Here is a 14,987-nt window from a genome sequence, read left to right on the forward strand (position 1 = left end):
ATGTCCCTGAATACAGATGTCAATGAAAGCAGATCTGAATTTCCTTGGATTTGGAAACCACTTTTGTCTACAGTAACAACAGAGAAATTATGTGATACAATAATAACAGGTACATGCAGTGTACATGCTAATTAATGGCAAATATAGTTGAGGTAAGGGCCAGCTATACCCTCCCAAGAATACTATACCTGTTCTTTGGTGCTTTGATTTGGTGTGTATTTTATCCGCTCACATGCTGTTTTTCCCCCACCTGGTTTATAACTGTATTTCAAATACATAAGATTGCCAAACAGATGAGTTCCTTAGTAGATTAGGTGCTGATGCAATGAGTTTCTTTATATTATACCTTACAATTATATTTATCTACAGCATTCAAATGAGAGCTTGTATCATGCAGTGGATAAGAGACCAGGCCTAGCTGTTTGCAAATCCTGACTCAGCCACTTAGCAGCTGTGTGCCTTTTAGGCAAGTCATTTAACCCTTGTATGGTATGGTTGTCTTATCTGTAAAATAAAGATAATAGTAGCACCTAACTCATGGGGCTTCTGTGAAGATTAAATATGTAGAGTCCATAAAATGATGCCTAGCACATACTAAAGACTCAGCTAATGCTGGTTTTTGTTAACATTGCTTATTGCAAACAGGATTGTGAATCTCAGTATTAAACTGAGTCACGACAGGTGCTCAATATTCTTTCCCCATCTATAATTCTGCTTCCTGCAAAGACCTTTCCTAAACGTAATGAACCCTCTCTTTAAAATACCAAGGGAACTTTGATTTACTTTTCTTTTGGTGCTTATGTTGCTGTACCTACCACATAAGCAGTCATGAGGATACTGGCTCATTTTTCCAGTAGGAAAAAAACTCAGAAGGGGGCTATAGTATCCATTACCAGCTCCTAAAGCACTGGCATTTAAGATCAATCAGAAACTAGTATCGAACTGAGAATAAATGAATATTTATATATTAGGCAGCTCTTTCACTCAAAAGTGATATACAAATTGCTTCTTGAGGAATGCCCCTGTAATGACAATCTTACAGAGGAGAACTTGCCCTGGGCATGAATAATGTTTTCCATGAAAATAAAGTTTTCTAAGTGCCTTTTTGGACTGGCTTACTCTCAGATCTGCAAACCAGTAGAAAAACCAACCATTCCAAAGAATGTGACTTTCAGTAAGAACAGCAGGGCTTTCCTTTCATGCCCAAACTTTTCTCTGGGAAAAGGAAAATCAGTACCCTGCAGGGGATTTTCCAGGTTTGTTTTCTCCAATTTTGCCCTGCTTGGGCAACACATGTTGACAGCCCAGATGGAAAATGTTGAAACACTCAACAAGGATGCTCTTCCAACTACATCAAGCTAAAGCCTATGGGATATCCTTTTGATATAACTATACTTTTTCATACTTTTCCAATTCTCTCAAGTTAAGGAGAGAGAAATGTGAATTAAAGGTATAATACTTATCAGTGATAGGCAGTCTGTATGAATCATTGCTTATAGATTTTAGTCCTCGAACAGTTCACATTCTGTAAAAATATTCATGAATTCTTAATTCAAAAATGTTTTATGGCTAAAGAAGAAAAGTTGCATGCTGTAGGGTGTATGTATTGTGTGGTTACTTCTAAAAACAAGTCATCTTTCAGGACACTTTAGAAAAACAAAAAAGGGATTCATATCAGTTAAAGAGGAAGAGATGCCACAAGGAGCATTGTTGTCTTGAAGAAAGGGAGGAACTCAGCCTCTGAAGAACATACTACAGGTCCATCCCAATTCCTTAACTTACAAACACCTCCTACTCCCAGCTCCCACTTCCACTGTGCCACTTCTCTGCTTTACTTCCTCTGAGGCTGCACTTTACCCTTCTAATCTCCATTATTCCCTCCTTGCTACGAAAAAACGAGGCTAAACTGGACTCTTCACACCACCTTGTGGCAACATCTAAAAACTTGGGATTTTTGTTTGTTTCCTTTACTCAGAAGTACTTCCAAAAGTCTTCATGATACAGTTTGGCTATATCCCCACCCAAAATCTCATTTTGAATTGTAATCCCCATTGGTAGTTCCTGCTGAGTTCATTCTCTTTCCTGTCACCTTGTGAAGAAGGTGCCTTGCTTCTCCTTTGCCTTCCACCGTGATTGTAAGTTTCCTGAGGCCTCCCTAGCCATGCTGACTTGCGAGTCAATTAAACCTCTTTCCTTTATAAATTACCCAGTCTCAGGCAGTTCTTTATAGTAGTGCGAAAGTGGACTAATATACTTCCTTTTGTAATTAAACAAGTTTTTTTAAAAAAATGATAAATAACTAAAATTTTCCTCAACCCATTAAATGGTTGAATATATATTATTTTGTACTTCAGTAGTATGGGTTCTTGTTAAGGATGCCTTATCATCATTGATATTTATGTTCTTAGTTTTGTCCTGCCAATTAACAATGAACTTTTATAACACAAACTTCTTTTTCACTTCAAAAAACTTAAAACAGATTTACCATTGAATCAATGAAACAATGATAGTTTAAAATATAGAAAATAATAATAATAGGAAGCACAAGGAAATTAGCTCCGCTTCTGCTTTTGTACACAAAGACCTCTTCAAATAGTCTGTAACAATCACAGGTCTGCTCTTATTCCTCTCCCTTCCAATAAAAATCCTACACACATTTGATATCTCCTAGACCCTGCTTTGTTTCCAAAGATTCAGTAACTTGAAAAATATATGGTGTGTCCTAGTTGAACACTAAAGTCTTTGTACAAGAGCATGGGTGTTTGAAGACTTATTACAGCATTTGAATCAGGTTCAAGATAAAAGGGACGTGAACAAATAGCTAAAGGCATGAAGGTGTCCACGGATGAAAAGAAATGTAAGCTTCAGAGAAAATAATTTCTAGATTTCTAGATTTGGAAGAAAATTTCCAAACTCTCATTTATTAGTGGAGGAGATGAAGAAACATAACAGATTATACATGGCTTATTGGTAGCAGTGTGGGATGAGTCAAGATCCTCTGATCTCCAGTTTATTGGACCTTCTTCCAACATGGAAAGAGATTCTTGGCATGAAACCATACCAATGACAGGAAATAGGACAGTGACAGTAATGGTCCCCTTCTAAATCTAGACTTACCTTTCTGCATTGTTCTAGGTTGTAATACACATATTTCCATATAGAAGAAGATCTTAGAGACACAGCAGTTCTAATTACAATGGTAAATACACCAAATCACTTTGTCCAGCACTTCTAGATGACTCAACGCATGAAACAACAAGGGCTACTTTTGGCTTTCTTGCAAGTCACATGAGCATATTTCAGCAGATCATCAGACTACACATTAGTTATGAATGAGTCTTCCGAACCTATGTTATTCTTGTGCTTGTAAAAACTTCAGGGTCAGTCCTTCAATCTGTATCGGAAACAACTGGAGCAGGCTCAGAATGAGGGTCTTGATGGATAACATCCTCTCAGCACATCTCAGTTCCAGTTCCATCAAAGTCATCTTCCCTGTGACTCTTATCCGTTCTACTCTCTCGGTCATGGATGTCAATGAAAACTCTACTTAATGTAAAGTAGAACATCACATCTGATTTTTATAATATTCAGCTAAGAAGAATTTCCCTCTTATAAGTAAAAATTCTCTCCCATTTGAAGTATGACACACTGACCATTTCTTTTTGTCTTTCTCTCTCTTTTTTTTTACAGTCCTACATTTCTGTCCTCTCCTGCTGTCTCTTGTTCATTTATTCTTTTTTTTTTTTTTTTTTGAGATGGAGTCTCTCTCTGTCCCCCAGGCCGGAGTGAAGTAGTGTGATCTCGGCTCACTGCAACCTCTGCCCCCTGGGTTCAAGCAATTCTCCTGCCTCAGCCTCCCAAGTAGCTGGGATTACAGGCATATGCTACCACGCCCAGCTAATTTTTGTATTTTTAGTAGAGATGGGGTTTCAGCATGTTGGCCAAGCTGGTCTAGAACTCGCGACCTCGAGTGATCCACCCACCTCAGCCACACTGACCATTTCTTATATGACTATTGTATCTGTACGTGAGGGGTAAATGTTGGGTAAATGTTGGGAAAGACGCAGGGTCCTTTGGAATTCGGCATGCCTCCCAAGCATGTGGTGTTACATGATCCACATCACTGTTGAGCACAACAGAGACAGACATGTTGGGACAGCTGTCATTGTGTCATGTCAAAGAAGGAGTTTGCTGCAGGCTTTGGCTTGACATGCTTTGAAACATTTCTCAGCTTTTTGGAAGCATTACTATATTTTCCATGTCTAACAGATCCATTTTTTTTATTCTGAGAAAATATGTTATATGAGAGAGACAACGTGGAAAGCTGCCTATGCCTACAGGATTCTAGCTTTTATGAATTTCTACGATCAAGTTAGGACCTGAGCTCCATCCAGAGAACAATCACCACTAACACATTATATCATTGAGCTACTAATCTTTATGTAATATAATGTGTCTAGGCATTCAGACAACAAAAGCTGAGGTAGTACCAAATAGTGGCCAAGAGACTGGCCTCAGGGTCACATCATAAAAGTTTTCCAATATGTAAAATTGAAAGATATGCCTTTAGGTTTGTTGCAAATATTAAATTGTATAATGTAAGTAAAGTACTGACATTTACTGACACAGATGGAGTGTTCTCAAAATATTACCTACAGGCAGCATTACATGACGCCAACACCCAGGATTAAAAGTGGGAACAAGACAATAATCCAGATTTTGTTAAAACGATAAGGGATATTAAAATATTTGAAATAATTTGATTAATTGATTTTTTTTTTAACTTGGAAGAACACAGACTTATCCTTAAGTTACCTTCTCGAAACACTTTATTTCACATAAGGTGCCTAGCAAAGAGCTTTGCATATAGTTTGGAACAATTAATGTTTGTAAAATGAATGAATGAATGCATGATGTGTTGCTATCCATCACACAGCATACGATTTCTTCTCTCAAACCCCATGCAAAAATTACAAAGACATGTATATTTAGCTTCCATTTTCCTGAGGACATATGAGAACCATAGGAAGATGTATTTGTATATAACAGAATAAATTTTTTTATTTTCTTGGCCCTCATTTACATGAATGTGGTCATTCCTGGTGATAATTATGTTACTCATAATGCTAATACTTTTGTAGAGAATCTCACAGTTTTCAAAGAACTTTTTTCTCAAAGCATTTTCTTGCACACATATAAATGAATATTTCATTTAGACTTCAAGGGCGAAGTACAGATAGGAATCATTGTCATTACTTTATAGGAAACAAAAAGTATTCAAGCAGATTGTGACTTGTCTAAGGTCATACGATCAGTAAATAAAAGGAAGAGAAGGGTGTCCAATTATGGCTGGTGCTTAAGACATGCTGAATGTTTGCATGGATGGATGGATAGATGGATGGATTGGTGGATGGATAGATTAATGAACCTGCTGTAAATATTCTAAGTCTACTGCTTTTTCTACTACACCAAAACAAAGAGATTAAAGTATTGTCTTAGTACTTGTGTCTATTTCTAGTTTTTACACCTTTTGTATGTGTTTATGGTAAAATTTATTTACCATATTTGATTAGCAAGTTAATCTGTACACATATAATTATTGACACCCTACTATTCACTAGGCACTGGTGAGTAAACAGCTGTGAGTGAGAAAGAGCCTCTTCAAGGTATTCATATTCTGTTTGGTGACTGGAGAGCACAGACAAGAAACACTATAAGAGACAGTGACCCATGGCCTAATGTCCGCTGTGAATTTTAGGCAGAGGAACAAGCTGCAGACAAGGGACCCTTGTCTATCCAGTCCATTAATTTAGTGGTCAACTGTAAGAATGGTATTTGTGATTTCCAATGACACACACAAAATCATACCTACATTGAGGAGAGGAGAATTAAACTATGTCATTTCTATGTTCAGTAGTAAACAAGGTAAATAAAGGTATGTAGAAAATATACAAATTTATATACAAAAAATATACAAAATGATAATAAAGTGATCAAAACAGAGCATGTCAATGAAGCGGCTAGGGCTATGAAGATACAGGCATTTATTTACTATATAGCTTAAGAATTTTTAAGGCACCAGACTGAAGCTTCTTAAAGGCATTTAATACAATTCCACTCAGTTCAGCATACATTGACTGCTTATTACCGACAAGACATTGAATCTAGGTTAATTTCATCAGTATCTTTACAAACCCAAGGCCTAGCATGCAGTGTGTGCACCATAAATGCTTTCTGAGTGAACAAAAGAATAAATGCATGAAGCTTGATGGCCCATCCAAGGAGCTGAATCAGAAACTAAATACAATCATATTTTTCATTCTGATTCCATTTCTTATATTAACTATTTTACTTACAGATACTTGTATGTTTCTAGTGACCCAAGTTGACCTTAGCTATTTCCTTGCTTGAATTTTTTTTTTATTACTTTTGTAATAAATTACTATAACCTTAGTGGCCTAGAGCAACACCCATCTATTACCTCAGTTCTCCAGCTCAGAAGCCCAGGTGAGCTCAACTGGGTTCCCTGCTTAGAGTTTCTCAAGGCTGAAAGTGAGGTACTAGCTGGGCTGGGCTTTTATTTGGAGGCTGTGGGGGAAGAATCACCATCAAACCTTATTCAGGTTGTTGGCTGAATTCAGTTTCTCGCTGTTGCAGGATTAAGTTTGGCTTTTTCTTGCTGACTGGTAGCTGGGAGTCTTTTCCAGCTTCTGGAAGTAATCCTCAGCTTACCCTCTCCATCTTCAACCAGCAATGTGAAGTCCTTCCCATGGGGGTTGAATACTTCTCATGCTTCAAATCTCTCATTCTCACATTCTCTCCTTTGCATTAGTATTATATACAAGTGAACAAAGTGAGTTGGTGCACTTACCATGAAGAGGGAGTGACTAAAAAAATGCATGTCTATCAAGGCAATAACCCAACGTCAGATTTTCAAGAAAATTCTAAATATTCAGAATTGGAGAGAAAGTGTCTCTATTTATATATATATATTTAAACTCTGCAGATCAAAACAAACATTTCTGCCACCTACTTCTAACCCTGGGTTACCAGTTTATCTATTCTCTGCACTAGATTCTGCACAGATTTTTTTAGCTCTTCTTAAAATAAGGGTTCTATCTCTGTATCTCCAACATCTGGAATTTCTCTGACACCTGTTAAGCCTTCAATTAATGCGTATTCAATGAACTAATGGTTATATTAACTTTCTGGTTAAAATGGGTTTATGCTGTATATTATCTGCCTTTCACAGGAATGTAATGAGAGTCTGATTTTTTCATCTCCTTAATTAATGCTCATTGCACCTGATTGAGGACCACAAGAGTGGGTGTATTTTTTTAAGGTTTACTTTTAATTGGCAAATAATAATTGTATCGATTATGAGGTACAATTACCTCATATACCTATTTCTTTGTAGTGAGAACATTTACCATCTACTCTTTTAGCACTTTTGAAAGATATAATACATCATTACTAACTATAGTCACCATACTGTACAATGGATCACTAGAACTTATTCCTTCTGTCTAACTGAAACTTTGTACCCTTTGACTAACACTTCCCTTATCCCCGTTCATCCACCCTACCTCCAGCCTCTGGTAACCATCACTCTCTACTTCTAGGAGCTAGACTTTTTAAGATTCCACATATAACTGTTATCATGCAGTATTAGTGTCTGGCTTATTTCATGTAGCATAATGTTCTCTAGATTTATCCATGTTGTCATAAATGACAGAATTTCCTTCTTTTTAAGGCTGAACAGTATTTCTTTTTCCACTCATCCACTGATGGACACTTACGTCGTTTCCACATCTTGGCTATTGTGAATAATGTTGCCATGACCATGGCAGTCCCGATGTCTCTTCAACAGACTGACTCCCTTTCCTTTGCATACACATCCAGAACCAGGACTGCTGGATCACATGGCAGTTTATTTTTAGCTTTTTGAAGAAGAACCCTCATACTATTTTTCAAAATGGCTGTGTTAATTTACTACCAACAGTGTACAAGGCTTTCTTTTTCTATAGATCCTCCCAATGCTTGTTGTCTTTCTCTTTTTTTTATGATAACCATTCCAACAGATGTGAGATTATATCTCATTGTGGTTTTAACTTGCATTTCCCTAATGATTAGAGGCACTGAGCAGTTATTATGTACCTGTTAGCCATTTGTATGTCTTCTTTGGATAAATGCCTATTCAGGTCTTTTGCCCATGTTTAATTGGATTATGTGTTTTCTTGTTATTGAGTAGTTTGAGGTCCTTACCTATTTTGGATATTAGCCCCTTATCAGATATATGATTTGAAAATATTCTTCCTAGTCTGTGGGTTGTCTCTTCACTCCATTGTTTCTGTTGCTGTGCAGAAGCTTTTTAGTTTGATGCAATCTCATTTGTCTATTTTTGCTTTGGTTGCCAGTGCTTTGGGGCTTTGGGGTTATATCTAAGAAATCATTGACCATACCAATGTTGTGGAAGTTTCTCCATATGTTGTCTCCAAATACTTTTACAGTTTCAGGTCTTATGTTTACATCGTTAATGTATTTTGAGTTGATTCTTGAATATGGTGTGAGATAAGAGACGGTACATCTTAATGCGTGAGGAATAGTGTATGTTCTAGGAGCAAAAGCATTCGCAATACATAAAATATCTTCACCATTGAAACTGAGATTGCTCAGGGAACAAATCAGCCTTTGACAATATTTATATCCACATCATTTAGAGATTGCCTGAAAGCATTTATTCTGCATGTGAAGCCACATTTTGAACTGAGGTACCCCTGAGGTACCCCTTTGAATACTTTACAAATGGCTTCTTCACTCTATCTGAAGCCCAGGTTTTAAAGTACATTATCAATCTCTTATACCCCAAGCATTTCTCACATGGCTCTTTACTAGTGTGACAGTCTTGTCTGATACTATTTTTAGCACTAACTTTGAAGCCTCCAAAATTTAAGCATTGTATGTTCTCAAAAAATAAGGTGACCCCAAAATCATGGTCAGGTGTTGGCGTGGGTGCAGGATTAAGAGCATGAATAATAACTTTGTGGAATTACTGAAAAGTCCCTCAGTCAATTATATAAATGAAAGGTCAATCCATAAAAAAACATGCAACATATTTTGAATTTCTGAGCCAAATATCATGCCTCATTTATATGGACTCTCAGAATCTATTTCTTACCGTAGCAAAGAAAATTCATTTCTGAGTTCAGAACCTATCAAAAAAGAAAGCTAGGAGAACTGCCAATTCTACTACTACTGTACAAAGATGAATGACCTCCAGTGAATTAGCCTGAAGCCTAATTTAGACACTCAAAGCTAGAATGTTGGGCAGGGCACAGCAGCTTCATACCTGTAATCCCAGCACTTCTGGAGGCCAAGGCAGGTGGATCACTTGAAGTCAGGAGTTTGAAACCAGCCTGGCCAACATGGTGAAACCCCATCTCTACTAAAAATAAAAAAATTAAAAAAATTAGCCAGGCGTGGTGGTGTGCACCTGTAATCCAAGCTGCTAGAGAAGCTGAGGCAGGACAATCACTTGGACCTTGGAGGCAGAGGTTGCAGTGAGCTGAGATGGTGCCACTGCACTCCAGCCTGGGCGACAGAATAGACTCTGTCTCAAAAAAAAAAAAAAAAAAAAAAAAAAAGCTAGGGTGTTGTTATAGTGTCATTTACTATAAAAATTAAAGGATATGGGGGTGAAGTGAAGAATTTTAAAAAAATAATATCTCTCCAGGCTCATCATTAAAACATATGGTTGTAGAGATGTTGCTTCCCAGTAGATATATAAAAATGTTATTCTCTCTCTAATATAGAAATAGTATGTTCCAAAGGGCATTGCACTGGGTTTAGATGGATCACTAGCCATTTTCAGTTGCCAATTCTCACTTCCTCTTTGAAACCTCAATGCTTTACATTTATCAACTAAAAAGAAACCACACATTTTTAAAAATCATAAAGGAAGCTAATCTATACTTTGTAGTAGAATGTTATGATTTCTATTTTATGACTACAAAACTAAATTTAGTTATCCAGCGAATAATGTCTAATATCTTAAGCCAATTGAATCATATTGAGTTCTCAGAAAAATAAATGAAACAAAATGGATTGTTTTAAAGGGAGTAAATCTTACCCCATAAAAGACAGCTGCTTTTCAAATAACATCAATTGGATTTTTAATATAACCTGTTAGGATTTTGTTTTCTTCCTTTTTTGGAGACTTTCTTAGTCAGATATAACAACCAGAATCTACACTTTGGCTCTTTTCTCTGTGAGCATTCTTATGGTCAATTCCCACTATTTTTAGCTTTATGCGGTTGTTCCAAGAACATACCTTTTCTCAGAAAGCAGTATTTTCTCTACCTTCAAAGAGAAAATTTAGGAAAAGGTCAGAAAACACAGAGTCCCTACGGTTGGACTTGACCTGCTTCTTAGAACTTAAAAACAATTGGGTATTTTTAGTCCAGTCACGCTAAAGAACAAAGGCAACAGCAGAATTTGTTGCTCTAAATATATAACTTGACCGGTCGCAAACCGTCAAACATAGACCCCAATCCCATCTAAATGTTTATGTCCCTACTTAATTAACTTACTTTGTTTTGTAATTAGTTCCACATTTTCAGTCTCTTGCAGTTGAGACTGGACTTGATCACCTAAAAAATGTTAGCTCAGGCCGGGAGCAGTGGCTCACACCTGTAATCCCAACACTTTGGGAGGCCGAGGTGGGCAGATCACTTGAGGTCAGGAATTCGAGACCAGCCTGGCTAACATGGTGAAACCCTGTCTCTACCAAAAATACAAAAATTTGTCAAGCATGGTGGTGTGCACCTGTAATCCCAGGTGCTCTGGAGGCTGAGGCATGAGAATTGCTTAAACTTGGGAGGCGGAAGTTGCAGTGAGCTGAGATTGCACCATTGCTCTCCAGCCTAGGTGACAGAGTGAGATTCTGTTTCAAAAGAAAAAGAAAAGAAAATGGTAGCTCAAAACACTCAATTATTATTTTAAAAGCTTTTTCATTAAAAAAATATTGGGATACTCAGCAGCATTTATAACTGACTGGTATCTAATACTAAGAGAAATTGGCATGAGATAATCTGGCCAATTAACAGTATGCAGTCACTGCATTTATGTTTTATTGTAGGGATGTGACGAGTTGTAAATAAGTAAGAACAAGTAATGCTAGTATAAAATACCTTTTAATGTTTTGTTTTGTAGGTTGTCAATCTCGACACATGGTGCCTTGTAAGTGAGTCTCTTAGTGGATCGTGTTGCTATTATTTGTTTTCAAAACTGCACTAGATTTGTAAACACCCTGATGCAAAACTGGTTGGTATTCCTACATACATACCCAGCAGCTGCATAGGACGTGACATGCATAGTAAGGCTCTAGAAAATATTTAGGGAAGGATACAGGAAAGGGAAAGAAGAAAAAGGAAAAGTTTTAGAAGAGTGAAAAAAATTCAAAGGGTAAAATGTCTACAGTATAAAAATATTACAGTTTTTTTTTTTTTTTTTCCCATCACCTTGGGGGTGTCTAGGCCGAAATAAGGCACTCAGACATGCAAGAGTTTCCAACTTGACAGAGATGGAGCCAAAAGGGAACTTGATCCTTCCCGGTCTCCTCCTTGTTCCTCAGGTGCCACATATGCATCTGACTAATGTCAAAACAGAAGGCTGGACTCCTCATACAAAAATGTGCTGGCGAGCACACCCATGACCTTTAAAATCAATCATTGCAAATGGGTATTCAAGCAAGAGGAAATGATCTTCAGCTGGGCGGTTTCTCTTCTACATCAGCTGGCAAAGAGGCAGGCATACAATTACAAGCAGCACGATTTTTGTTTGCAGACTGCCTGCCCAAACCTTCCAGTATTTTCCATAGCTTTACCGCAAAAAATAACACTACCCTCAAGTTTAACAGGATGTGAAAACTCCTTCCATGTCTTGAGACAATTTCCCTCCTATGCTGTTGCTCAGCTAGTTGGTCTCTTCTTACTCAGCCGAGTGTGATTTGCGTAAATTGCTTTAACAGCCAGATATTAAAAGCAAACATTGGTCTTTCTTATTCCTGTGTTTCTGACTTTTCTCTTTATCCAAGTGCACCTGGCAATTCACCCAAATCACGAGGTATTACCTAGGTCGTATTTATGAAGTCAGTGCGGGTAAACACAGCTGATCACTGGCCACCAGTTTTCCTTCCTTGCTGGGTCCTTTCGTTTCCCTTTTCAAGATTAGCTTCCAACTTCCTAACTTTAGTGGCTCCTTCTGGAAGACCATGTGGAGTGGGATGTCAGGCAGCAAATGCAGGACCTCTCCAGATCTTGAAAAACAAACAGGAAAGATGGTTTCTAGAATAATATTGCTCCTTGTTTCTCCAAGCTCCTGCTTGTGAAGCTTAATCCTTTTTTGTTTGTTTCTGAATAGCTTATGGAAATGGACGGTTTCTGTTTTTCCTCTAATGAGGACACACACATGCATGCACAGTCTCACAGACACACACACACACCTTCCTGCAGAAAACATATTTTGTTTGTTTGTTTCTTCTTAGAATAGAAAAGAGGAGGTGACAAGAGAAGTTGTTTTGTTTTATAGCACACGTTCTTTTAAGGTTAAAATATCTGATGTATTGGCTTTCAAAATTCATGTATATTTTTACATACTGAAAGTACTGTATTGCACATTTAATTGGTGAATTATATCTCAATAAAGCTATTTTAAAATCATACGGTATCAGAATATTAGGTGTAAGTCATTTTTTTCTAAAAGATAAATATCAAGTACAAGTAAAAGAGGTCAGAAAAGAAGTTAAGCTGCTTTCCAAAGCAGTGTTTAGCTTTTCCTCAGCTGCAGGAACACAGGTGTTGCTGCCAGAACACAGGTGTTGTGAAATCCACCGCTAAAAGCCAAAATGGGAAAGGAAAAGACTCACATCAACATTGTCGTCATTGGGCTTGTAGATTTGGTCAAGTCCACCCCTACTGATCTAAACATTTGGTGGGACTGACAAGAGACCCTCTGCAAAATGTGAGGAGGAGGCTACTGAGATGGGAAAGGGCTCCTGGGTCTTGTATAAACAGAAAGCTGAGTGTGAACAAGGTATCACAAGTGATATCTCTCTGTGGAAATTTGAGGCCAGCAAGTGCTATGTGACCATCATGAGACTTTATCAAAAACATGATTACAGGCACATCCCAGGTAGAATGCACTGTCTTGATTGTTGCTGCTGATATTGGTGAATTTAAAGTTGCCATCTCTAAGAATGGGCAGACCCCTGAGCACACCCTTCTGGCTTGCATGCCAGATGTGTGACAAGAAATTGTTGTCATTTACAAAATATATTTCACTGAGCCACCCTATAGCAGAAGAGACACGAGGGAATTGCTAAGGAAGTCAGCACTTACATTAAGAAAATGGGGGCCGGGCGCAGAGGCTCACGCCTGCAATCCCAGCACTTTGGGAGGCCGAGGTGGGTGGATCATGAGGTCAGGAGATCGAGACCATCCTGGCTAACATGGTGAAACCCCATCTCTACTAAAAATACAAAAACTGAGCCGGGTGTGGTGGCGGGCGCCTGTGGTCCCAGCTACTAGGGAGGCTGAGGCAGGAGAATGGCGTGAACCTGGGAGGCGGAGCTTGCAGTGAGCCCAGATTGCGCCACTGCACTCCAGCCTGGGTGACAGAGCGAGACTCCACCTCAAAAAAAGAAAAAAGAAAATGAGCAACAGCCCTGACACTGCAGCATTTGTGCCAATTTCTGGTTGGGATGGTGGCAACATGCTGGAGCCATGTGATCACAGGCCTTGGTTTAAGGGATAGAAAGTTTAGGATAAAGATGGCAATGCTGCTTGAAGCTCTGGACTCCATCCTACCACCAACTCATCTAATTGACAAGCCCTTGCTTCTGCCCCTCCAGGATGTCTACGAAATTTGGGATATTGGCACTATCCCTGTGGGCCAAGTAGACACTGGGGTTCTCAAACCTGTATCGTGCACACTCTGCTCCAGTCAACATTACAACTGAAGTAATGTCTGTTAAAATGCACCATGAAGCTTTGAGTGAGCTCCTCCTGGAGACAATGTGGGCTTTAATGTCAAGAACGTGTCTGTCAAAGCTGTTCGTTGTGGCAACATCGCTGATGAAAGCAAAACCACCTACCTGTAGAAGCAGCAGGGTTCACTGCTTGGGTGATTATCCTGCATCCTCCAGAGCGAATCACACTGGCTGTGTATGCCCCATACTGGATTGTCACATGGCTCACACTGCTTGCAAGTTTGCTGAGCTGAAGGAAAAGGTTGACCAATGTTCTTGTAAGAAGCTGGAAGATGGTCCTTAAATTCTCGAAATTGGGTGATGATAACTATCGTTGATATGGTTCCTGTCAGGCCCAGGTGTGCTGAGAGCTTCTCTGACTATGCTCCTCCAGGTAATTTTGCTGTTCATGATATGCGATAGACAGTTGCTGAAGGTGTCTTTAGAGCAGTGGCTGCTGGAGCTGGCAAAGTCACTGAATCTGCCGGGGAAGTTCAAAAGGCTAAATGAACAGTATCTTTAATACTTTTCACTCAATTTTTTTTTTTTTTTTTTTTTTTTTTTTTTGAGATGGGGTCTTGCTCTGTCACCCAGGCTGGAGTGCAGTGGCACCATCATGGCTCACTGCAGCCTCAACCTCCTGGGCTCAGGTGATCCTCCCATCTCAGCCTCCCAAATAGCTGGGACCACAAACCTGTGCCATCACACCAATCTTTTTTTTTTTTTTTTTGGAGATGAGGTCTTGTTATGTTGCCCAGGATAGTCTCGAACTCCTGAGCTCAAGTGATCCTCTCACGTCGGCACCCTAGTCTTAATCAATGGTGGAAGAACAATCTCAGAAGTGTTCGTTTCAATCAGTCATTTAAGTTTAACAGTAAAAGACTGGTTAATAATGCATCATAAAACTTCAGAAGGAAAGAATGTTTTGCAGACCATTTTGTTTTTGTTTTCATGTGGCAGT

At 38.6% G+C, this 14,987-nt stretch overlaps 1 pseudogene; it reads left to right on the forward strand.

The window, feature by feature from the left end:
- Positions 1 to 12,904: 12,904 nt before the first annotated feature.
- On the forward strand, positions 12,905 to 14,536 carry LOC144340645 (putative elongation factor 1-alpha-like 3; annotated as a pseudogene).
- Positions 14,537 to 14,987: the final 451 nt, after the last annotated feature.

This window comes from Macaca mulatta, chromosome 4, assembly GCF_049350105.2.
Source record: "Macaca mulatta isolate MMU2019108-1 chromosome 4, T2T-MMU8v2.0, whole genome shotgun sequence".
Taxonomy (NCBI): domain Eukaryota; kingdom Metazoa; phylum Chordata; class Mammalia; order Primates; family Cercopithecidae; genus Macaca; species Macaca mulatta.